This window comes from Cyrtonyx montezumae, unplaced genomic scaffold (assembly GCF_038088225.1).
Source record: "Cyrtonyx montezumae isolate F1298 unplaced genomic scaffold, pur_monq_1.0 scaffold_0, whole genome shotgun sequence".
In the NCBI taxonomy this organism is placed as follows: Eukaryota; Metazoa; Chordata; class Aves; order Galliformes; family Odontophoridae; genus Cyrtonyx; species Cyrtonyx montezumae.
Window position 1 is genome coordinate 6224198 of NW_027071824.1, and position 24667 is coordinate 6248864.

Genomic DNA, 24667 nt, shown 5'->3' on the forward strand with positions numbered 1-24667 from the left:
AAAAATAAGTGTTTTGAGAGCGTGTTCCACAAGTCATTGAATTTCATTTAATCTTCTAACAAAATCTGTAGATTTGGAATAAACATCGTTTCAGGCAGATATGTTCTTTTTTTTTTCAGTTAAAATTCCAAAGTATTAATTTTGCCCAAAATATAGTTTTTCAGTTGACCAATATTAAAACTGATTTCTGCTAAATATAGGTTTTTAGCAAATGCTTATAAAGGATATGCTAGTTTAGATTAAAAAGAAAATAAGAAAAGCAGCTACAAATGAACTGACTAAAATTACTTTTCATTTTTTTCAGTTGAAGTCCATAACAAGAAAATATGCTGTCATTTAATCCTCTAGGAAATGGTTTGCAAAATTGCAGTTAGAGGTAATAATAATCCACTGCTTTCTTGGTGAAGATTTCTGTTTTCCCTAGAAATATCAATAGGAACTTGTGCTGGAGTGCTGTGTGCAGTGTTAGAAATACTCTACCATCTTCCTTTATAAAAGGATACAGATACATAGTTGCAGGAAAGTTTTGTTTAGCTTTTAGATATGTATATTATTTGCCTTTACTTTCATTATTTTTATTTTATTTTATTTTATTTTATTTTATTTTATTTTATTTTATTTTATTTTATTTTATTTTATTTTATTTTATTTTACCAGCAGCTGCCAAGTTGTGTGTTTTGTTTAAGGGTTTCATACACCTTTCAGAAATGTTTTATTTTGTGCCTAAACTCCATTCAAAACACGCGCGTGTTACAATTGTAGTGGCCAGTGCTTCTTTAACTATTGTTTGCAGCAGCCGATTTCCTCCTGCTCCACACAGTGGTTTGATGAGTGAAACATTTTACAAAAGGGACTGGAAGTGGAAGGAGACAGTCTCTTTGCTGCTGGCAAATAGTCTCCATATCGGAAAAGTTTGCATCTTAGTGCTGTAGGATTAAAGATGCTACACAGTAGGATGTGAGGTTATGCTGTGCTGGTGGTAAATCACAAAGCAGCCAAACAAATCTGCACCTAATGACAATTTTCTGTTGAAAATCCAGACCGTGTTCTCACCTTGCATTTCACTGTGTTGGTGATGCTCTACAAAGGAGAATAAAACTGATTAGCCAATTGTTAATCCAATAATTGTAACAAATAATTAGCTTTGTAATAATTAGACAGAGAAGCATGTAGAATAAGAATTACAGAAAATATGAACTCTCTCTTTTCTCTCCTCCCTCCCTTTCATACTCATGACTACATGGATAAAAATATCTTTCATGTGAGATGCCAGACAGTGGTTTCTTCTTTTCTAATGAAAAAATTAAAAATAAATAAATAGGAAACCTAATAAGATTGTGAATTGAACACTAAATAAGAATAACGAGGGCACATTGTTTTCTTTGACCTTCTCTTCTCCTCATTATCTCTTCCTCAGGACATTCATTCCTTGTTTTGACCCTTTGTAATTTCTCCTTTATTATAAATTGTTAATATAAAAATGCTGTGGCTCATGAAACTTCGAGTATGAAAACGCTATTCACATCAGAAATAAAATCAGATTGACATGTCAGAAGAAAACACTTTTAAAACCAGTGAATATTCAGCTCTGGATGGGATTCCCTGCTGCTTCAACCACTTATTTCTTAGATGCTTGTCAGGTAAAGCATCAATTCACTGCAGTTTAAAAACTTCTTGTGAATGTTTCTTAAAAATCTTTTATATTTTAAATGTTATGTGAATGTTTGTACTTGTATAGAAGCCATGTAACACTACTTTAAACAAAATGCTGAAAGCAGAAACAAAAAGAGAGCTTATTCAATTGAGGGGGACAGAGCCAGCTGGCATGGATGCTGTACTTCAAGCCCTGGCTGGATGAGGTGCCCGGGCAATGCCTGGGGTATCTGGGAAAACACTGAACACAAGAGCAAAAAGGCCATGGGGATTCCTTTTGGCCTGGCTCTTGCATTTGAAACCCTCAGAACTAAAACCTCTTTAAACCCTGTCTTGGTTCACCCCCTTGCTGTGACCAGGCAAACTCAACCAAGTTGCAGTGGGAGGCTGTGGCTTGTCTCTGCCTTGTCACCTCCAAAAGCAGCCACTTTGGAGTCTCCTCTCATTTGCATAGGAAGATTTAATTTCCATCTCTTAAATATGACGAATTGCCGAGATTTCCTTCAGTTAATGCTTTTAACAGCTCCCAATAAACTTCATTAATCAGGCCAGCTCTAGGCCCAACGTGCAGCCTGGAAGCAGCTAATTTGCCTGATGAGCCCACGACTTTAGTGAATAAACAGGTGGATAAGCCGAGGGTTTTATGGCCTTAATTACACTCTAATCAGTTCAGCGCTTGGCGGGCAAAAGGGAAGAGGGGAAGAAGGAGGCAGCAGCAGCAGCACACAGTTGCCGCAGCAGTTCCTCAGCCGCTCCTTTCCGCCTTTGCTCTGTGCTCTCCTCTCCTCTTCGCCTTGCTAGCCACTGCCTCTCCCCTCCTTCTCCCTCTGTTGTTTTCCCTTTTTTCTCCTCTTTTCCCCCCCCACCAAACCACTGTCTGACAGAGGGAGATGCTGCTCCCTCTTTCTTCCCCTCTCCCCCCGCCTCCCCCATCGCTCTCTCCCCTGCTCCATATTCTCCCTGTCACAGTTAGGCCGCCTGACAAATCACTTCAAGGGCAACCTAACTTTGAAGGACAAGACAAAGCTTTAGCATATGGTCCAATCCCCAGATGTTTGCCTCTCTCTCCTGCTCTCTCTCCCTCCGCCATAGGAAGGGCTACTTGGGAAGCCCAGCATTTGTTTCTGTTTTATTTTTTTTCCCCTCTCCTCTCCCCAGGTTTTGGTGGGGGTCTCTAACTAGCAGCAAGGGAGGCTTTTCCCTTTACAGTTTCCCAGTAGAGGAAGGGTTGATGCTGAGGGAAGGGGAAGAAGCAGTGGTGCTTTTTCAAAACTTAATGATGTTTTTCACAGCGTGAGCTGGGGGGGAGGGGGAGGTCTCACAGCTGGTAGAGAAGTGTCACCTCCACGCTCCTTGGCCACCAAGGATGGGCCCCAGGGGACGCGGGGTGACTCTGGCCAGAGGGAGGGAGTCAGGGAAGCAGCACTGGGGGCTGAGGCAGTGAGTTCACAGCAATTCCCAGCCCCGTTCACCTGTCAGGGTTTTCTTCCTGTGCTTTGTCCTTGGGTAGCAGGGTGATGTGCACCCCAGGTTGTAGAAACTAAAATGTCTGTGTTTGCACCTCCTGACTACACTTCAGAAAGAGAAGCTGTTCATCAAGTATGAGTGACATACACCATTGCATACCCAAACAAAACCCAAACTTAACAGCAAAAAAATTACATCACCGTGACTTTCATACAAATGCTGGATCATGTAACTGGCTGCTAAAACTGCCCACAGGACTTAGAAGCAAATGTGTTTTTCTTTTCAACAAACTTATCATAAGAAGGATTTGTTTGAGCATTTTATCTCAGCTGTCAAAGACATATTAAGAGAATAAAAGGTAGCATTCTCCAGTACCCCCTTCTTCATATAGTTTTCCATGCTGTGCGTCTAACAGTATCGAGACTCAAAGCAAAAAAAAAAGCCCAAACAAACAAAAAACTGTCACAAAAAGAAAATGTATTTCATCTTTGTTCATTTTCAGAGGATTTAAAAAGCTTTTTGGAGACTATGATTTTTCACTTGCAGTTTGCACAAGTGTAGTTACAATGATGCCTATTTATTTTCTCATGTTAATTAGCATTTTCCACAGCTTTATAATAAGTAACAACAGAGCATGATTCAATTCTATAAAAAACTCTTGTTTATATGACTGGTACATACAGTTAACTGTAGTGTATATATCATAAAGTAAAACACAGAATTCTTTACAGATTAATTCAGAAGATATTTGCTTTAGAAAAGACAACACTTCCTGGTTACATAATTTTTAAAGAGATTATCATCATCTTTACCTGTCATCGCTTAAATTATTTGTAATAGAAAAATTACGAGGCAATGACTCTTCTTAAAATCATCAGTGTAAAGGAAACCTTTGAAGAAAGTTACACAAAACCCCATCTTTTCATTTTCAGTGTTTTATGGCTATATGAACCTCAAGTGCACTTAGCGTGAGCTTTTTGTGTCTTGCTGTTATGATAAAGTGAAATTCTGACACTTAATGTTGGCTGTAAGTGAGAAGAAATGGATGACTAAAACTTGCAGTCTTTACTTACTGTATCCAGATTAAATTGCTTGCCCCTTAATAAAATTACATCTTGTCTAGTTAGACTGCCTTGATAGAACTGGGGTTGTTGCTATCCCACCATTCATTTCCAGGTCTGCATCTTGCTTGGTAAACAAATCAAATTAAGACTTTTTTTTTTAATGCAAGACTTTCTTTTTCCCAGAAGTTCTCCAAATTCTCAAAGTGGCCCTGGAGAAATACAAATGCACAAAGCGACAGGCGAAGCCAGGCCCATGCTCAGCACTCAATCATCCCTTGTCACAGGTGCAGCCACTATGCATTATCCTGCCATGATTGATAGAGTGGGTTTGTTCAGACTGGGGGAGCTGGGCATGGCTCAGATGGGGCCCTGTCATCCTGGCTCCATTTCATGCTACCTGTAGGGAAAAGGGAAACTTTGTTGGGATTGGTGTTTTAGGACTGTTCTGAAATTGTACCTTTTTTTTTTTTAAGGTCATATTCCCTATAAGTCAAATGTAGATTCTAGCTTTACATGATAACAATAAGTCCAGAGTCTGCTTTCATCCATAATAACAATGTAGAAAAGCTGCTCCTGTTATATCAAGTTTTTCTGATCATTGGTTTTAAGTCAAAACATATTCAGTGGGCAGTGTACTTGATTATTTTTCCTTATCTTCTGATGAATTTATCTGCAAGGTACCTGATATAAGGAGTGCATTCTTGGTGCAGTGCTGCCCTTCTACAGTGCATTTGATGTCAGTGTTCCTAGTGAGAAAAATGCATGAAATAAACAAAGTAGATTGTTCCCTGTAAAACTCAAATTTAAAATAATTCTATTCCCAGTATTTAACAGGTGACTAGAAAGTCTACCTGAAGGAACTACTATTGCTCTAGGACATAATGTAATAATTCATGCAGTTAGGAATCTTTGACACATTTTTGTTCAACTAGGGAGAATAGTTTAGGTTTCTTTGCCTATGATCATTTGAGAACTTGACTAATTGATGTAAGATCAAAGATGACAACAAACTCACCAGTGTTATGTATAACTTTTGATATCCTCCACTTCCTTCTTTGTGTTCTGAAATGGCCAAAGGCAAAATAATTTGCATAAAAGGTCTCCAGTTTTAAAATGAGAGATTCTTTTTAATGGGGATTTTACGTGATCCACTAATATTTTTACTGATGTTTACAAACTTAATAAAAAAAATATAAAAATATGATGGCAAGTGGTCCTGGGGAAAGCAGAGCCGTGTTTTGTTTTGAAGTATTAAAGAATTACAACAATATGGAATGACATTATAAAATGTGATTTAAAGATCTAGATTTGCAATAATTATTTGCTGCAAGGAGCAACTAATTGATGAATCCTAATTTGTCATCCTCTAATGTCATCCCTCCTCCATTTCATTTATGTGGGAAAAAATGACTTAAAATGTGAAAGCAAGGATGTTTTGTGTTTTACATTAGTGAAACAAATGGTGATAAACTCTTTCTACTACAAATCATCCTTTTAAATAATCTTAGTTTATTTTTTCTGGTTTTGTTAGTTGTATAATACTGATATCAAAAAATGCAAAAGTTAAATAAATATACACTCATTTCAGCCTATCTTCCCCATGCTATAGTTTGTGCACTTAAATAATTTGCAAGGTGCTTCAGCAACCGTGTTGAACCACCAGTTATCTACCTATATTTCTGCTCTTATAAAAATGGAAAGATTGTTGTTTCTTTCATGAGTTTTTTTTTTAAAGAAATATCTATTACATAATATCGGAGGTCCTTCAGAAAGGAAGGAAAGTAACAAACTGACATTTTAGGATATATATTTGCGTCTCCTTGCAGATACTTATACATAATAGGTATGCATGAGTCCCTTTGTTGTTTTTAAAATATACAGTCCAGATGAAATACCACTGAAAGCATCATTTCTTTTTCCTGCCACTCACCTATCTTGCCTATCTTAACCTATCTAGTTAAACTCTTTTTTTCTTTCCAGAAAGGATAAACCTGTGGTTTAAACTGTGCCTCTGCATGTGCATTAGATGCTTAACAATGTGAAGCAGCTTCCTAAAAAAAAAATACTTATCACTATAGCCTAATTAACATTGCCCCAGAGTAGTACATCATAGCTAAGTCAGTGAGCCCTGCTTTACAGCTGCCACAAAGCAACAAGCAGCAGTTATAAAATGTTCACATATCAGGATCTTCCTTTAACATCTCATTTATTATTGTAACACAAAAAACATCCCTTTCCATTTATTATATCACTGCATTAGAAGTCATAGTCACAAATAAATGATTTGTATACACACATATAAAGATGCAGTTTTCTGGTGAAACAATTTGTCTAATGTATTATCTTTCACATAAATTAAATGTATATTTATTAAAAGGAGGATGGCTAAAGTTGAAGAAAGAGTTGAATGCTGAGATAGAAGATGATCACTTAAACAAGTAACTAGGAGGTTGTTTAAATCCTTCCCTCCCCCCCCCCCCTCGCCCCATGCTTTACAGCTATTTTTTGTGAGCAAATGTAGTCAAAAAGCAGCTATAAACAGACAAGAAACACAGACAAACAGACACACATGAGCATAGGTTGACAGTTCAGTGCCTTTATAAACATATGATAGACCCGGAGGCAAAACCAAAGCTGCCAACATAACTACTAAATTAATCTGCCAAAGAGCCAGATGCTGCAGCTGGAAAAGCATTTTCATTGTCTTAGCAGCTGCATACGATTGCTATCCCAAAGGGAGCAGAAAGAACTGGGAGCGTGGTTATCAGTAAGACAGTAGTTAGTTAACTTTCCCTATATGCACCCGCATGTGGGTATATGTGTAAGTAGCACAGCAATTATTTTGATGAGTGGAATGTACTAATTTTGATTTTCTATTTTTCCCCAAAGATTATTAGCAACTGTTAAGCAAGTAATGTTCAAATACTGACTAGTATGTTTTCTAGAGCTGCTAGCTGAGAGAGGATTGACTAACATTCACCTTCATGCATTTTGGTAGCCACACAAATACACATCCTCCCACATCTTCCACCCATGCCCTGTACATCAGGGATTTTGATTCAGGAAAATGAATCAAGACAATCTGAGTATCCTTAAGTTTAATGACTACCAGACTGTACAAGGGTGCCAAATCCAGATCCTTAGGAAGCTCAGGAGCTAATGCTGTAACTGTCACACAAGTAGGGCCTCTCACGAGCACATGGATGACCCAGGCAGCCTGCATGGCATGCATCTCCCAAGGCTGCAGGAGCCAACTTACTGCCTGTCTGCATCAAGAAACAAAGCACAGCTGAGCAAATTCAGTTCTGCAACACAGTCCTTCCACCCGCATCATAAAAGGAGGAATGGGAGTGCCCATACCAGCTCTCCTCAAGCCTGCAGTCTGCACATCCACAGCATTCAGTCTAGCTTGTAGAGTAGTCATGCAGCTCCTTCTAGAATGAGATATATATTTGAATTCACAGTGACTTGCAAAGAAAGATGTGTGTAATTCATAGAACTGGCCCACATGCAATTAAGAAACATGGTAGCTGGACTGGCATACCAATTCTTTTTCTAAGCAGCAGCACAAATCTGTACTCTGAAGCACTGAAGAGGCCTTCGTATGAAACTAAAGTTTAAAAAACTATACACTACAGCTTCCTTGGCTAAAAAACTACATTTTTATCACTATAATGACCTGCTATACTAATAAAGTTGTTGGGTGTTCTTCCACAAAAAAAAGTTCATCAACCCTATAAGTGATGGGAGAAAAATCAATTGAAATCATTATTTTGTAGGCTATTTTTTTTTAAATGCAACCATTTAAGTGGCTGTATATCATTTCCATACTTTTGTACCATAGAAATGACTTATTACTAAAAAACCCAAACTGAATGAACAAAGCATAGATGTTGGCTAGCAATAGCACCTATGTGCATGTATATGCATCTCCATGTATAAATGCTCATAGAGAAAGCAGAATTAGGTATGTATTTAAGATATTAAAGAATCTGAAATAACATTGTACACGTTAGCTTTCAAATCTGTCTCGAGAGGGAAGGAAAGGAGAGCCCTTTGCAGAAGAATAGTTGCTCATTTTTCTGTTAACAGTTTTTACTGGAAAATAATGATGTTCAATAAATGATATGAAGAGGAGTAAAAAGGTTTCTTTGTAAAAATAATGGTGCACAGAGAATGCAGGCTCCACCATATTTAGAGACAGCAATTTTCTGCCTATTTATCTAACAGAACAGGTAAGGGATTTTCAGTGATTTTCATATTTTTTTTTCTAATTTTTTTTTCCTATTTGCTCATTCCTCTTTTCCCTCTTCATTTTTCTTTTTTGAAAGACTTAATGCCTGCTTCATTTTGTCGCCACTAAATCAGCCATGCCTCAGCCCTGTGGATGCAAAGAAATAGTACGCAAAGAAAAGGAAATGGGGACTTCCATAGGAGGTCCTGAGGCAGATGAAGAGCTTTTGTTTGCCATTGGGTGGAACAGTTGTGTCTCCCAGTAGGCTGAGCAGGCCAGCTGATACATCCAGAGGGGACGGGTGTCAGGCTGGTGCAGGTGTCAGTGGCTGCCGGTGAGTGATTGCACCATCAGCCTCCTACCGTGATCCATCATGCGGGCCCAGCCGGTGAAGAATCACAGCCTCAGCAAGGTGCTGAGCCCAGCAACATATCATTAAACAAGGTTACCACCGGCAGATTTGTTCCCATGATCAATCTGGTCAATAACCGTTCCACCTCGCTGTACATCTTCCACCCTTAAAGCATAAGCAAGTATTATGAAAATGGTGTCAAAACAATGTAAAGCTTGAGGAAGACTTCATTTCTCCTGTGGCTGTGGGTTTCCTGTAAATCCCTTAAAAAAAATCATGTAGAATAAGCCTTCTGCAAAATATTTATCCTGAGAGTCATCCTCTGAGCTCATTCATATTCTATGTCTTAAGGCTGGTTATTTCTGATTCATTATTGGGTGGAATTTTGTTTCTGTAATTTTCACCCCCAAAAATAAATGTATGAATTTATACTATGCATTAGGATCTGATGTGCTGTACAAACCTTCCATTTAGACACATCCTTAAGCAGACTCAGAGAAAGATAAAACACCTATTTCTGTTAATGCTTCATTTTAATTCTAGCCTCCTGTACTAACTACCTGCCAAATCTGAACAGATCTCCTATGACTGTGCCTCAGACATCACCCCCACAGTGTATACAAACACCCAGGCTCAAAAATACCCCCATGTTTATATTCACCTGAATTCAGAAATCTCCACATACTTGCCAGGCTGACTACTGTTTCTGTTATGACAGTGGGTGTCAGTCCCCTAGGCAGAAACTGGGAAATCACAGCATCTTCCAGCAGATATCAAGTCACCAAAGGAACTTTTAATGCAGTCACGACAAGACAAATGAGGGCCAAATCAGAGAGTTTTATAAACTAACAGGCAGTAGCAACCAAGCTGGCTTTTTCCACAGCAGGCTGTGAAACTTTAGGAAACATAGCTGCAAGGAAACACAAAGCTCTCCTTCCTCCACCAGCTCTTCCTAGTGTAGAAAAGCCATATGTTCTGCAGAAACACAAATACACCTTACAGAGGGACTGAAATACACATGCATAGAAACAGCAAAGTGGATAACAAGGATATTTTTTTCCTTTCAAGTATTTTCAGGTTAAATGAGAAGCACAGTTGAAATGCTACTTCTGGAAAAAGTAGCATTTCAACTGTGAAACTGTGAAAAAAGCAGCAACTCTCTTCTGCAGAAAGGAATCACATACATTTCACCTAAAGTATTTTTCTTTAAATAGCTTAATTACATAGATAAACAAAGCTAGATAAACACTTGTGCTACATTTCCTGCTTTGTTTTTGCCATCTTCCAGTCTTAAGAGAGGCTAAAACTAAACTGAGAAACAATTCTGAGATGTCTCTTCCCATTGGTTTGACTAAATTAGCTTTAAAAGTTCTCCAATATAGACAGGTTGACCATACCCATGAATGAATAGCTGTTGCTAAGCCTGTCTGACATCATCAATAAGGGTAAAACTGAGGGCAAGGGGAAAATATGACAGATGGTGCACTACACTCTTCTCTATTCCAGGTCAAAAATTGCCCTGGATTCAATATCAGTATCTACACCCAGACTCATAGCCTCCAAGCAGTGGATGTTTTATGGCTACTTCAGTCTTAAGGGCGCCTCAGCGCTGCAGGAGGCGCAGTTACAAAAACAGTACTTCTCCGCAGACCAGTAATCTGTTCTCTTTTATGGATCCCAGACATTTAAGTCTTGCCTATACAATGTGATAATACTTATAGCAACCAAAGGGTAAAAGAAGGCAATGATAGTGCATTCTAGGAGGATACTACTACTAAGCTCCGTACAGCAATAACAAGTAAAAAAGGAAAAGTTACTCACCCCTTCTGATAACCAGTAACGGCTCAAAACAAATACAATTGCTATCCAGAAAAACACTGTGCCCTTGGATGCTAACCCTCAAATGAAGTTGAGGAGGGGTGGATCCAGGCACTCTCCCTTCTGGTCACTCAGGTGTATTGCTTGCACCTGAGCTTCCTGGGCTAGCCATGTCTTCTTACCAGGTGCTTGACCATTGGCTCAGGCTGTGACCTAGCAATTCTTCTACAACAATAAACTATTGCTACAGACCAAAAGGTTATGTAAAGCCAAGAATTGATTGTCAGTGTAATTGAAATCTTAGCAGTGTGCTCATGTAATTGCTATTAGTCCAGATCCAACAGCTACGGAAAAACAAAGTGTGAAAAAAGAGAGAAAGACCCTGAAAATTTTCTTTCACTAGATCTCATTTATTTGAAACTAACAGCAGAAAAGTATCACTATGACTCCAGTGAAGTGGGCACTCACAGAGCATCTTTATTCCTGGTCCCTGCAGTATGGAAGCATCTAGCTTGAACTGAACAACACATAAAATAGGGAATACAATACAGGCTGTGGTGAAGGTCTCCTCCCTTTATCTTTCTTCCCAGGACAGAAGACAGTCTGATCTTGAGACACTCAAAGTTAGGCTGAATCAGACTCTGAGCAATCTGATGTAGCTGTAGATGTCCTTGTTTGTTGCAGAGGAGTTTGACCAGATGACCCTTAAAGGTCCCTTCCAACTCAAACAATTCTACAATTCCCTAAAAGAACATGAACATTACCTCACTTATCCCAAGTGGACCTTTGTTGTTTTTTTGAGCATCTCAACAGCTTATAAAGAAGGCAGAGACTGTTCCAGCCCAGAACAAACTTCGGAGACAATAAGATCTTCTGATGAAAGATAATTATGAAACAGTAGGAAGAAGGAGGGAGGAAGGAGAGAGGTTCATTCTCTGCCAAGTGAAGGGAAATACTTCTCCAAGAGCTGTGCAATACCAGGGAAGATGGAGGAGTTAGGACAAACCTTATCTATATCATTTCATGCTTGGAAAAACCAAGTACTTCTCCATTCAATGGGCTGACTGTTTGGGTCCTACTCTGAGGCTCACACTTGCTGAAACAGTGAAGCTAAATGCTGAAAGTTATGGGTTGCAACACTGAGAATTGTGATTAAACCCAAAGCATGTCAGATCTTTTACAGGCCAGCAAATCAGTTCTGAATATAAATCGCTGAATAGCCTCTATGTGAGGAGGGTATATATTGGTCTTGATTTATACCCTAAAATCAAAGAGGAGCCTTCAATAAGTTCATAACTGCAGAAACAGAATACTCAATACGTTTGTGAAGGTGAAGTTCAAAACTAAGGTTGGGCCAGTCCAAAGTAACTTCACTCTTGTGGTTTATACTGTACCAGTATCTGAACTGCTCCTGGAACGCTCAGTGATTTTTACAGTGGCAAAATTGTAGGGAGACAAGAAGTCAGCAGTGCATCTCTGGGGTCCTTGAATAAGATCTTGGCTCTGAGGAGTCAGTGGAGATCACCACAGTTTGTAGGGAGGTCAGGATTTTGAGCCTGGCTCCCAATGAGGATATAACAGACATTATCCTGCATATTACCTGATTTTTTAGCCTTTACTCAAAATGTTAGGTAAAATCACTAGTCATAATGATTATTTTCTTCCCTGACTGGAGAACACAGGTATGTTCCGATACCCAGACTGATAAGATACCAGGTATTTCCTAGGCTAGCTCTTAACTGGAAGCCCTATTGAAGTATTCATGTGCCTGCCTTCTTATTTCTGGTGATACAGAAGCAGAACTAGAACTTCTTTCCATCTCTCCTGGTTCTTCCTGGTCCTGAAGATCATGAAAGTGACAAGCAATTTAGGAGCATTACCTGAATAATGTTGTTGGTTTTGTTCTCATGAATTTTAGAACATTTTTTCTTGAATTCACTTCCCTAACATTAAAAGACATTTCACCGTATTCAATATTTTAAAATATTTCCTTAGTTTACCATTCAAAATTGAGTCATACACTGTATGCACTTGTGCATTTTAAAGGAGCTTTCACACTATCACGTTACAGAAATCACGATGATCAAGGATTAATCAGTTGTGGGTTAATTTTCTATGTTTGCTTTCCTGTTTGTTTGCTTGTTGTTTGTTTAACTTGCAGTGAATTCAGCTTTGGTAATCATTGCTGGTAAAGCCCGTATCAAGACCTCATCCACATGATCTGCCAATAGTGGACTTCTAGCCTGTATTGATATATGCACTAGAGAATTGATTGCCTGCCTCAGTAGATAAGAACATGTATTGTTCTTCAGCAGGTGTAGTGCATTACTCTTTCCTGGCTAATGTGATCTCAGAATCCTTCTCAATAACATAATTCCACCAATCAAACCAGATGACAAAATATAAATTTTATGGACTTGTAGTCCTCAATTTATAATCCTTTGTAAAAGACAAATATGGATGAATGAAGTTTCCCATAATGAAAAAAACATAAAATTTCACAGTCAGCTGAGGTTCTCTTTTTTGACGTGTTTCTTATGTTCATTCTTTTAGGTTTTCTTCAGATTTAATTTCCTTCTTCTGACTGTAATCCTGTGATAGTACATCTAATTCTTCTGTTAGTTAGTAAAAAGTAAGTTCCAGAACTATACAAGCCATTAATGTCATTAACTCCTGGATGAGTTATGACTTCAGTGCTACATCAGTTGTAGCTTCCTAATAGTCATGAGTGATTCTTGTAGTTCATAAATATTGAAGACTGAAAAAAAGACTAGTAATTTAACTTTTCCAGATAATAAACAGTGAATATTTCTTTTAAAAGAATAAATCATATTTACTCACATATTTTTATCTGGGTTTTTTTTCCTTCTTTATTTGAAGTGGAAAGACATCATAAAAATCTTATTCACAAAAGTTTTTCTTATCAGCACTGTACATACACTTCTTCACTATAAAGTTATTTATATCTCCTTTTTTAGATGATGGGTAGCTATCTGTTTGGATCCAGATCCCAAAATGTTAATACAACTTAAAATCCACAAAAATAGGGAACTTCTTTTTCCAATCTACTAGAACATTATTCAAGGTCAAGGTAAAAATTTGTTTCCATATACTCAAAATAGTATTGCTGCATAGCTTCCTACCTTAACTCCCTGTTGTAAACCTGCATAGTATGCAGTCCACAAATCAGAAATTCTTCAAGAACAGACCAATTACATCTTAGATAAAATTTATTCTCCATGGAAGGTATTCATAAAAATCAATCAAGGAATTTTTCAGATTCAAGTGGCCTCTACTGCTCACCATAAATATAACCCCCACAGAGTATGATACTGACTATATAGTGTCTCATCCTATATGTACAATTGTTTGCTTGAAACCTTGGTAATAGTGAGCAATAACACGCAATAAAAGGGGTAGGTGCAGGAAATTATTGCAATTAATAAACAACTGGAACCTACAATTAACATCTACAATGAATTCTTATTTTTATTTTTACTACACATTCTGAAAATGAAAAATGCTCATTATTGGCAAGGGACCATGTTATGGCAGCCATTTTTATTAAGCTAAATCCTCATGGAAGTCAGCAGGGAATTATGCTGAAAACAGAATGGACCAGTAAGGTCTGTGGAATGGGCTGGCTGAGGAAGAATATTGCCATTTATATGACCATTTCACAGCACTTGCCATTCCCTTTCAGTACCAGTAAAGTTACAAAGAAGCAAGACCATGAAAGATGTCCTTTCCAAAGGTGGCACATCACAGTCCACAAAGGTGGACTTCACAGACTACCACATCTAGTTTGGGAACAGTTTCCCATCCAGGAAAGCAAGAATGTTTTTTAAAGACAAAATCTACAGATGTTTTTCACCAGTGATGTTGAGAATTGAAGCTACATGACCCATAAACAATTTCAAATGCCCTAATTGTATTCATAAGAATATAGTGGTCAATCAGCTACACAACTGTTAATCAACACTCACTGAGATGACTTTTAAAGAAAAAGTTTCTTCTTCTAAATCAAGACAATGCATATCAGCAACACTGAAATTATTTTGAAGTTATTCTTTTTAATCCCTATCCTCCATCTCCCTCCCTGCTTTTCCCAAAGTGCCTTAAATTTGTTAGGGTTTTTGCAATAGGTTGGCTCTGAGATTCTCTTCACTGCTGTCAAATCCAGTTTCAATTAATTAATTTCTTAAATATCTTAACTTGCATGGAACCTGTGAAGTGCCACAATACCCTACAGTCATTACAGAAAATTAACTAAAATTTGAAAATCTTAGTGTCCCTTAAGTGTTAAGTGATTCTAGCTATTGAAAGCTATTAACCATGTCTGGCTTCAACACCCAAGTCATATGAATTCTTGTTTTCAAAGCAGTGAGACTGAAAAAAAAAAATCCTGAACAATATTGAAACAAAATCTTTAGACTGTAAGAGGATGAACATAAGAGAAAGAGCTGACCAGTTGAAATGTGCTTTACTTACATAAAATAAATACAAATCAATACCAGCTTCTGGATTAGCCTAGTCATGTGTTGGGGTTTCTTCCTGTTTTATAAAACATTTTTCTATTCCCTTTTCCTATCTGGGGAAATGAAATAGTCCAGAGTGAACAAAATGCGCTGGTATGCCACAATAACTCTTCAAGCAGATATACCAGAATCTCCCATGGAGGGCATTTGCAATGCAATAACAGTATTCAAAATTCTGTACCAATACTTTTGAATTCCCATTTAAATCATAGCTCATATTTGTATGGGCTATGGACACGAGAAAACAGTAAAACTGACTGTCCACATAGTTCCCTGTGGGGATGAATAACCTGAATCAAAAGAGAATGCTACATTAACCATTCATTTCTCATAACAGAAGAACAGGACACATACATCCTAGGTACCAAATATTAAAACTTACATTACTAGAACAGAGCAGCTGAATATCAGTCTGGCTTAACTGTGGAAGTTATGGGAAGTCTAGTTGGAACATACATGTATACTGAAGCATTAAGTATACAGAGAAAATGTCTGAGATTCAAAGTCAAAATGGAGGAAATATGTTCACTTTATCATTGAGCAGGGAGAGGTTCACCTGTGAGTTATGGGTAAAGCCAGAAAATGTGGACGGTTCACTGATTTGCTGTACTCAGTTGATGCAGATTCACAAGAGAAAGACTATGCTGTACATGAAAGACTGCTATGCTTGCCCATGTAGACAAAATGCTGAGCATATTCTTGAAACATAATTTGTTGTAAGGAGAAACAACATTAGGAGAAAATTATAACAAGACAGAGTTCTGGGAAATAGCACACAATTGTAAATAAACATGTATCTTCTAGATGACAAGTGAGCCCAATAATGGAAAAACAGAAATAATGAAGGGTTGATGTCTAGGATTCCGAAGATGTTTACTCGCAGAAGGCAGATATCTTGCAGAAGTCTTGAGAAAAGCATTTTAACCAGCTTTTGTCACAGAAGCTTTTTAGAAGTGAAAGACAGCTCTAAAGAAGCAAAAACTCAAATGTTCTGGCTTGTGAAGTTATTGGTTAGTACCAGCCTTCTTTGTTAAAGTAACTGTCTTATGGCTTTCTGTGCATGTTTCACCTACCTGATATTCAAATATTTTTGTGTCTCATAACAGAGAGCCCTAAGCCTAGCAGTTCAGTGCCCAGCAACAAGACCTTCCTTAGCTAGACAATGTAATACCAGCTTGGGGTTATTGAAGTGTGTAGATATAGCCAGGTGGTTTATCAGAGACCTTGAACTTGGTACATGATTAGAAAGACTGCTTGATGCTTTTATCACAGATGTTTCTTGGAGTGTTCTTCCTGACTTGGCTTAAATTCTTAAAAAAAAATTATTCCACATACTGATTAAAGTCAAGCAGTCTATTAATGATTTCAATTTAACTTTTCAATTGAAGATATAAAAAAATTAAAATATTTAGTTAGCAGGATATAAATAAGTTGGATATTTAGTTTTGGTGTTTTATCATATGGGCATTCTCAACGCAATGCAAAGCACAGAGCAAAGAAGAAGCAACAAAAGCAGGGAGTGGTAATCTATTGAAGGCAGGTAGAATGAACTTTTGTTCACAACAGTCTTAAGCAGTCAGTGTTTTGAAGAGTTTACAAAGAATTTATGCCTGCAAGTGACTTGGAAACTATCGGTGTTGCTTAGGGACAGCTTTCTGTTTGCAAAAATGGACCATCATAGTGCTGTCTTTACTGCATGTAGAACTGCTAATAGTGTGCCACTGACTTGTTTGTAGAATATTCTCCTCTTGTTCCTGTGTCCTGGCAAGCTGTAAACATTCTTACTTTTTTTTCTCCTTCTCCATCTTCCTCTTTCTCATTCTTCCTCTTCTTTTTTCTCGTTCTTCATTTGCTCCATCTTTGTTTTGCATCATATCATACATGAATGTAGAGGTGACTGATTTCTAATTATTTTTTCTAATACAACATTCTGCAAGATGAGATTTTGCATTTTGCAGAATCATCATTATCTGAAGCAGAACAGTAGAGAGAAAAATGCAACTTAATACACAGAAGGTCATAAAACATATTCATTGGCTACACTAGAAGAAAAACACAGTTAATATTCATAATATTCAGGAATTCCTATGATCTAGTTACCTTTTTCTCATTTTTCTAATTCATCTGTGAAACTCAAAGATGCAGGATGAATAGGGAAAAAAACAGGCTGAATAATATTAATTTAAAGTATGATAAAATCAGAAGTTGATGTAGGCAGAATTTATGAGGACTGCACCCCTATACTTAAGACAAACTAATCAGCAGATGAGGTTAGAAAAGGAAATCTAAGTTCATTCCTGACCATGTGACAACTTGGCAGGTGTCCTAGTTAACAAATGTTTTAGCCAGTTTCAGTATATAAATTTTAATGATGGAAATGTTTTGAGATTTTTATTTTTATTTTTATTGAAAACCTCTATATTATTTAAAATTCTTGTAATGAAAAAATAGAAATAAACACTGAAAGAAATATGATACTGGTAATTTGAATGCTACCTAAACACAACATAACCTCTCCCCAGGCCCAAACATTCGTGGTTATGTGTTATCATGTTGCTCTTCCTCTTGATGTATTTTTTAAATACTCTTTGCATACATGCTTCTCCACGGATGGGTATACCATGTGCAGAAAGTGCAGAAATAATTGCAATTGGTGGTGGCAAAGAGGGCTCAGTACATATCTAGAAGAGTTTCATATGGACTGATCATGTTCGCTGGCCTTTAAACCATGCTTTGTATTATTTCCTGATACTTCAAGTCACAGAGGAGCTCTCCCCATGCTTTTTCTTGTTTGTTTTTCAGGAGGCAAAATCTAGGCAGCTGGTTCCTGTCCTGTGATCCCATTGTTGGCTGTGTTTTTTCTCTAGTGTATCTATATGCTGTGCCAGCCAAAATTTACCTACTACTGCTTTCACACAGACCTCATAATCACTTCAACAACATATGCCAAATTTTACTGCATACCTTTTTCATGAAGCAGTTTCACACAGTGTTCATCCGGTTCTTGCCTATCTGCCTATCACTGAACTTCATATACCAGCTTAGTAAGTCTTGGAGTTAGGAATGCAAAGTTCATTTCACAACATCAAATAAAAGTTTTGAAGTTAATGAAAATGTGTAGAGGCATTTCTGATTTTGGAGAAGTTGAATTTAAATGCTGATCATTAGATCACAAGTAATTCAAAGAATAGGAGAAAAGATCAGGTCTTTAATAAGCTCTCTAATTCAATTTAATGGCTACTTCTTACCTAATCTGAATTTAAGATTTCACCAGGTATGACTGAGTGTTACTCATACAGGAAATACATTTTTCATGTTTTACAATTATATTAACTGCTAACACTCTTGCAGTGAACATTCAATGTCTCTTGGCTATTTATACAGTGATCCCTTTTTAAAGCAATGTGTTCTGCCCATGATCTCATCTGTCTGAATCATACTTTCAAAACCATTTTTTTAACATTTATATTTAAATTTTATATGTGACTTTTTTTCTAGTTTCTTTAATTTGAAATAAATATGGTGTCATTTTCTCTGCATTTTTTCTGCCTATAGTCATGTATGCAACTTGGGGTTTTTTCGATGCTAATTATCTTAATGCTCACAACCTGTAATGAGGATAAGAGGTAATGGCTTTAAGTTGTGCCAAGGGAGGTTCAGGTTGGATGTTAGGAAAAGTTTATTCTCCCTAAGAGTGGTGACAGTCTTTTCAGGGAGGTGGTGCAGTCATTGTCCCTGGAGATGTTCAAGAATGACATGGATTAGTGAGCTGAGGGATGTTGGGTGGATGGTTGGACTAGATGATCTTAGAGGTCTTTTCCAACTTTAACGATTCTATGATTCTAAGGAAGAATTACTGATAATTGATTATGATACCAAATTTAAAGTTATAGATAAAAATTCAAATAATTATCCAAGAAACTGAGACCTTCAACTTTGATCAGTCCTAAAATTTGGCTTGGAGATCCAGAAGATCAGATACTAAACAGACAGAGTTGCATTGCTGAGCTGTGGATAGAGACTAAACTGTGAAGAACTGTAACATTTCCACATGTTCAGTATAGCCCATGCTTCTCCAAAGTGGACATCCATGCAACTGGCAGGACGGAGATAATGCCTGCCCATGTGTAGTGAGGACTGATTGCAGCTAGGAATGTATAGATATGCAGGTTCTCTTTGCTGGTACAGATAGCTCCCGATTTGGAGAGTAGGATTCCCTTCTTTTTACATGCCCAGCAGAAAGAAGTACAGTTTGAGGTGATCAGCCATGCATCTCATTTGAGCAAAGAAACACAAACCACTGTAATTCTGATGTGAACATAATTAGTTACATGAAAGAGAATTGTTGAGATATGGGACATATTGCACTGAGGCTGCAGAGAGGTTAGAAGTTTTGACTTGCCAATAAAAGCTCCATGTAAAAGTCTTTAGTTATAATAAAAGCCAGTGATGAAAAACCTAAGGAAGAACTAGATGTCACAGTGGTTAATCCTCCTCTCTAGTATCTGACCTCTGTAGGGCTAGAAGTAAAATAAGTTAAATGAACTCTGCATAATTCCTCGTGGTTATCTGTCACAAAGCCACCTCATGATTCAGCACTAGTGTCAGACTGGCTGGAGGAGGCTCTGCTGCCAGAGCAAAGGGCAGCAGCAGACCAAGACCAAAGCATCACCCACTGGCAACAGTGGGAGGGGAAAAGACACTTCATCTTTTTTTCCACTGATGTTGTTGGCTCCAAATTCTGGGTGGTTTGAGAATGCAATCACTTATCATACTGCAACTTTGAGTAATTTTCAGTTTTTTGTCAAGACCCTAAGAATCGCATTGCAGAGGGAAGGGTGTATTGTAATTATAAATATCAATAGTAATAAAAGTTTATTAAAGGTCATTAAAATGAAAGGGGTTGGCTATAGATCTCATCGCTCTGAACTGACTCCCTCCTCTTGTGTTAATTAGAAAACTCAGATAATGGTTCTAATGGGGGAGTGCAAGGGAAATTTAATTACGAAAGTTTAATGGGCCACTATCTACTTCCTGCCAGATTAAAAACTGATGATTTACACCATTTTAGATACTGCTGAGGGCTCTCTAGCAAAATGTGTTGCAGCACAAAGAGTAATGCAAGATTTCACCTAGAATATTTTGCTCACCTTTCCAAAAAAATGACATATCTCAAAACTGAGCAGTAATGGCAAAACTCTGACTACCAAAACTGAGAGGAAATACAAGCAGTGCTGATTTATTTAGTTCAGTGTTTATTGTAATGAAATGAAGAACGTGTTTGCAAAAGTAGAAATGTCTGTCCTGAAAAATAAAAAATAAAATAAAAGAAATAATACCAATTTGAATTAGCTTTGAGATCATTTATCAGGTATCAAGAAAACCTGGAAAATTAACATACTTAAATTTGAGAAATTCTTGGATTGGAAGTTTTGTTTACAACCATACAGCCTGGCTCTTCTGTCCATAGCCTTCATCTCATCAAATTTCCTGTCTGTTTTCAATAAGACAGATGTGCAGAGAACTATTTTAGGTAATCTTTTTGTCTTAAAACTTGTGTTAGATATTTAAGGCATACATGTGAAACAGTTAAAATAATGTTGGTTTTAAGTCCTCATGTCCAAGTGCCCTAAACATCTGTATTATGGGGAATTACAGCTAGTCAGAACTCTACAATTGCTCACTTTTTGGAGAAGTTTGCAATCTGGCATCTGAGATTATGGTTGTTTTTGAAAAATTATTCTTAATCATCTCATTAGGAACAACAAAGTCTGCATATAAACTCTAGGAATCTTCAACTGCATTCCCACCTATTGTTTCTATCTAATACTATCAAATAACTTTAACTCCTCTTAAAGAGAGGAGCTCTGTTTTTAGTAAAAACACTATGTAATACTCAAGTAAAATCCTTTTTTTTTAATTAAACATTTAACTTAAAAGGTTTTAATCAAAATAAGGAACATAAGATTTGATGTATCAAACAAAATATATTTTTTAAGTATGGAAAAAATAAGACAGGGAAAGGAACAGAAGAAGCAATGCCCAAAAGCAAAATAAAAATCTAATGTACTCTGTTTCCTTTTCTGGGTAGGTTTTGGTGTCCAAAAGTTGAGAACTCAGCATTATAAAACCAGGGCTGGTTGTCAGCTCTAATTTAGGTAGATGTAGACAGTTTTATACAGCAGCTTTGTGGCCTGGAGCTGTCTGTCTTGCAGTCAGAGGCCCACTGTGTCAGCTGTATGTCCTTGAACATTTCAGGTAGAAAACAGCTCTGGGAATTGCCATCCTTTTGGACTTCAGGTGTGTAAACAAAATCTCTTAACTTGCTAATTTATTACTGGGTAATGAAACAACATGGAAGAAAAGAAAAAAAGCTTCAAACAATTTTGTTCATATTTTTCAAAGACCTTATGTGACCTGGGTGTATACAGGTTGAGAAATACTTCTTGAACATTCCCAGAGTGTTCGCCCTCCTGCTCTATAGTTTGGATCTCTCATCATACCTATCTATACAGCACAGCTAACTTCAGATAATCTATTTTTGCACTGTATATTAATTAAAGCTAAATACAATTGTGTCAACACAGAATCTGCTTTTAACTGAGCATTGAAGATGCTTTGAAGATGCACCTAAAATCATAAATAGTGTAAAAAATAGGAAAAGGCACTGTGGGTGGCCAGACTTTACTTGCTGAGATTTCAAATACGCAATGCTAAATTGATATCAAAATATCAAGTGGACATTTTTAGAAATATAATTGAGAATAGCTTGCCAAGGAATATTTAGAAGTTTGTTTTCCAGTTGCAGTGAATAATTCACAGCTATGATCTGTAAAGAATTAGTGCATACCATTATAATAAACAAACCTCAGAAAAAAAGCTTAATCTTGGAAAAGTTACTTATTTCATTAATGCATCTGTTAGAACTACAGACTTTACTCTGCTGCCAATTTACAGAGAGAGAGAGAGAGAGAGAGAAAGAGAGAGAGAGAGAAAATACATTTAAGATGATTTCAAGTGTATTGTTAATTTTTATTGAGATCCTTTATTTGATTAAAGTAACACCATAATTAGTCTCAATGCACTAATAAGTTGTTGGTTTTTTCCAGACACTTAATAAAGACCATTCATTCTCCAAGGGGATCACAACCTGAAATTCTGCTGAAAGACTGGTGCTACGACAGAGGACAAAGAGAGAGGAAAAGAGGTGAATTAACTGGGAAAAATGCCAGTTACTATCTTGATCACATGAATGACCATATGCTAAATGACACGATAAATGAATGGATGCATAGTGTGTTGATGTGCTTACTTACTTCTCTATTTTCTTTCTTGTTTGATTATACATGATGCAATTGTTCCACATGGCAGAAAGTCCACTACTTTCTATGTCCACTATTACAATAACAATAATTGGGGTGTGATCCAGTCTTTGAGTGACACTTATTTTAGTAAAGGGATTGAAAATCCTACTAAAGGGATACAGAGGTATGAATTAAAGGCTGCAACGTTCTAAAGTATGATGGACCAGATTCTCATCGAGATTTGATTGATGAAGTTAATTCAACACCATTAACACTTGATGTCAATGGATTTGTCTAGTAATATAAACCTGGATTTGCCTAAAAGAGAGGACTCAATGATCTTTCCTTGTCAAATCTTGAAAAGCTGGATAGTTACTTAAGCATAAATGTGGGTATGACACTGTTTATGCTCTGATTTCTGTTAAATTTTGGGCTAAGGATCTGATCCTTGCAAGATAGTGGGCAGCACTCATGTACTGCTCAGTGTGTTTGCTCCACCTGCCAAATCCACACACAGATGTTACACACACTTCCAGCTGCGGCTTCAAGTGGAGAATTGCAAGTGGAGAGTTTGGCAATCAAAGGCTAAATCATAAGATTCAGGCTCCGTGCTCTTTTTAGCAGAAGAAATCCAGAAGTCTGGATTTGTACATCCAAAAACAGAAAAAAAATCTGTACTGTGACTAGATAATAATTTGGTTGCTATTCTCTTGAGAAGTTTTATTTCAGTATTTTCAGGAATCTCTCTGCTTTTTTTGTTTTGTTTTGTTTTTATAGAATACATCCATTTTTTTCTGTTTTTTTTTAATGTAAATAAATAATGCTAAATTGATACCAACATCAGAGTCAGATGTTTGCATATCTCTTGTCAGCTGGTTCTGTGACAGGTGTCAAAAAAGGGATGGATGCACAGATAAATACAAATATAAGAAATGAATATGACTCTGCTCTGTCTTCCCATAGAGAAACTAGTCAAAGAAGATAACTCCCACATAATTCCTCATCGTTTGGACTGAAAATTCTGTACAGGGAGAGTCACTTTTTGTTGTGGTTTGTCCAGCCATCGGAGGAATGCCAAAAAGAACTTCACTGTTAATCATGAAAGCCAGGCTTCTCAGAAGTCAAACCTCAGGAATATTGCTTCATTGCATATTGGTATTGAACAAATACACTATTAGACAATTAAACAAGTTAAATAAAAATTATATTCTTTTAGGGAACTATTCACGTGTGAGCTGACCTCATTTGGTGGAGTAAAGCATTTCACTTTTTATTACCCAATGTGTCAATGAAAAAATACTCAGGTGATATCTCATTAATGGTTTCATTTTCCCAAACATTGTACAAAGTCACAGCAACCAATGCCAACTCAATCTACCCATTTGATCTTACATAACCTTCAGGGAACATTAATAAATTTCTGATTCAGATTTGCCCTCTGTCAGTCTCTTTTTAGGCGTACAGGTGCTTAAATGTCCTTATATCCTACTGAATGGGACTCAGGCTTAAATTTAAGTACAAATGTCAATACTTTTTTGGACAGAGATGCTCCCTGGAATGAAGGCTTCTGTATCAGAATAAACATACTGCTTGATAAGAGTGTACACAGAGAATTTTGATTTGGGTTTACACAACCTATGGTATCATGAGGTTAGAAAATCAAATTGCTAAAGCAATTTAGCATATTATTGTGCAGACACCTGTGTTCTACTGTTTGCACAGTTTCCTTCTTTTTAAAAGACTCGATATGAATTATGAAGTATTTCTAAAGATTTTCAAACATTTAATTCAAGAACTGAGTTTTGTCAGTGCTGGAAAGAGAAGAGCCTTTACATTTCTCTTGCAATTCTCTAGCAAAGGCATTTAGGACTCCCAGAGGAAGACTGGAAAAATCTATCAGCTATTGTAGAAAGTGCATTATAGTGGAAGGAGCTTAGCATGAAACACATGCAATCAATGATGGGATACTTGAACTTTGCTTGTACGGTAATCTCCCTAGGGAAGGTATTCTGTAGGTGTTGAACCGCTTTTTCTGAGATCAAGAAGCCATGGAAATAAATGAAAGTTATATATATTTAGAGGGAGAGAGAGAGACCTGAACAGGAGTGGAAGACTGTGGCAGGCTGCTCCTGACTGCTGGGGGGGGGGGGGTTGGCAGCTGGAGCGCCTCAGTCACTGGATGTGTGGATGTTATCACATCCCAGGCAGGTAAAAATTGATGGGGACATTTGAAGTGT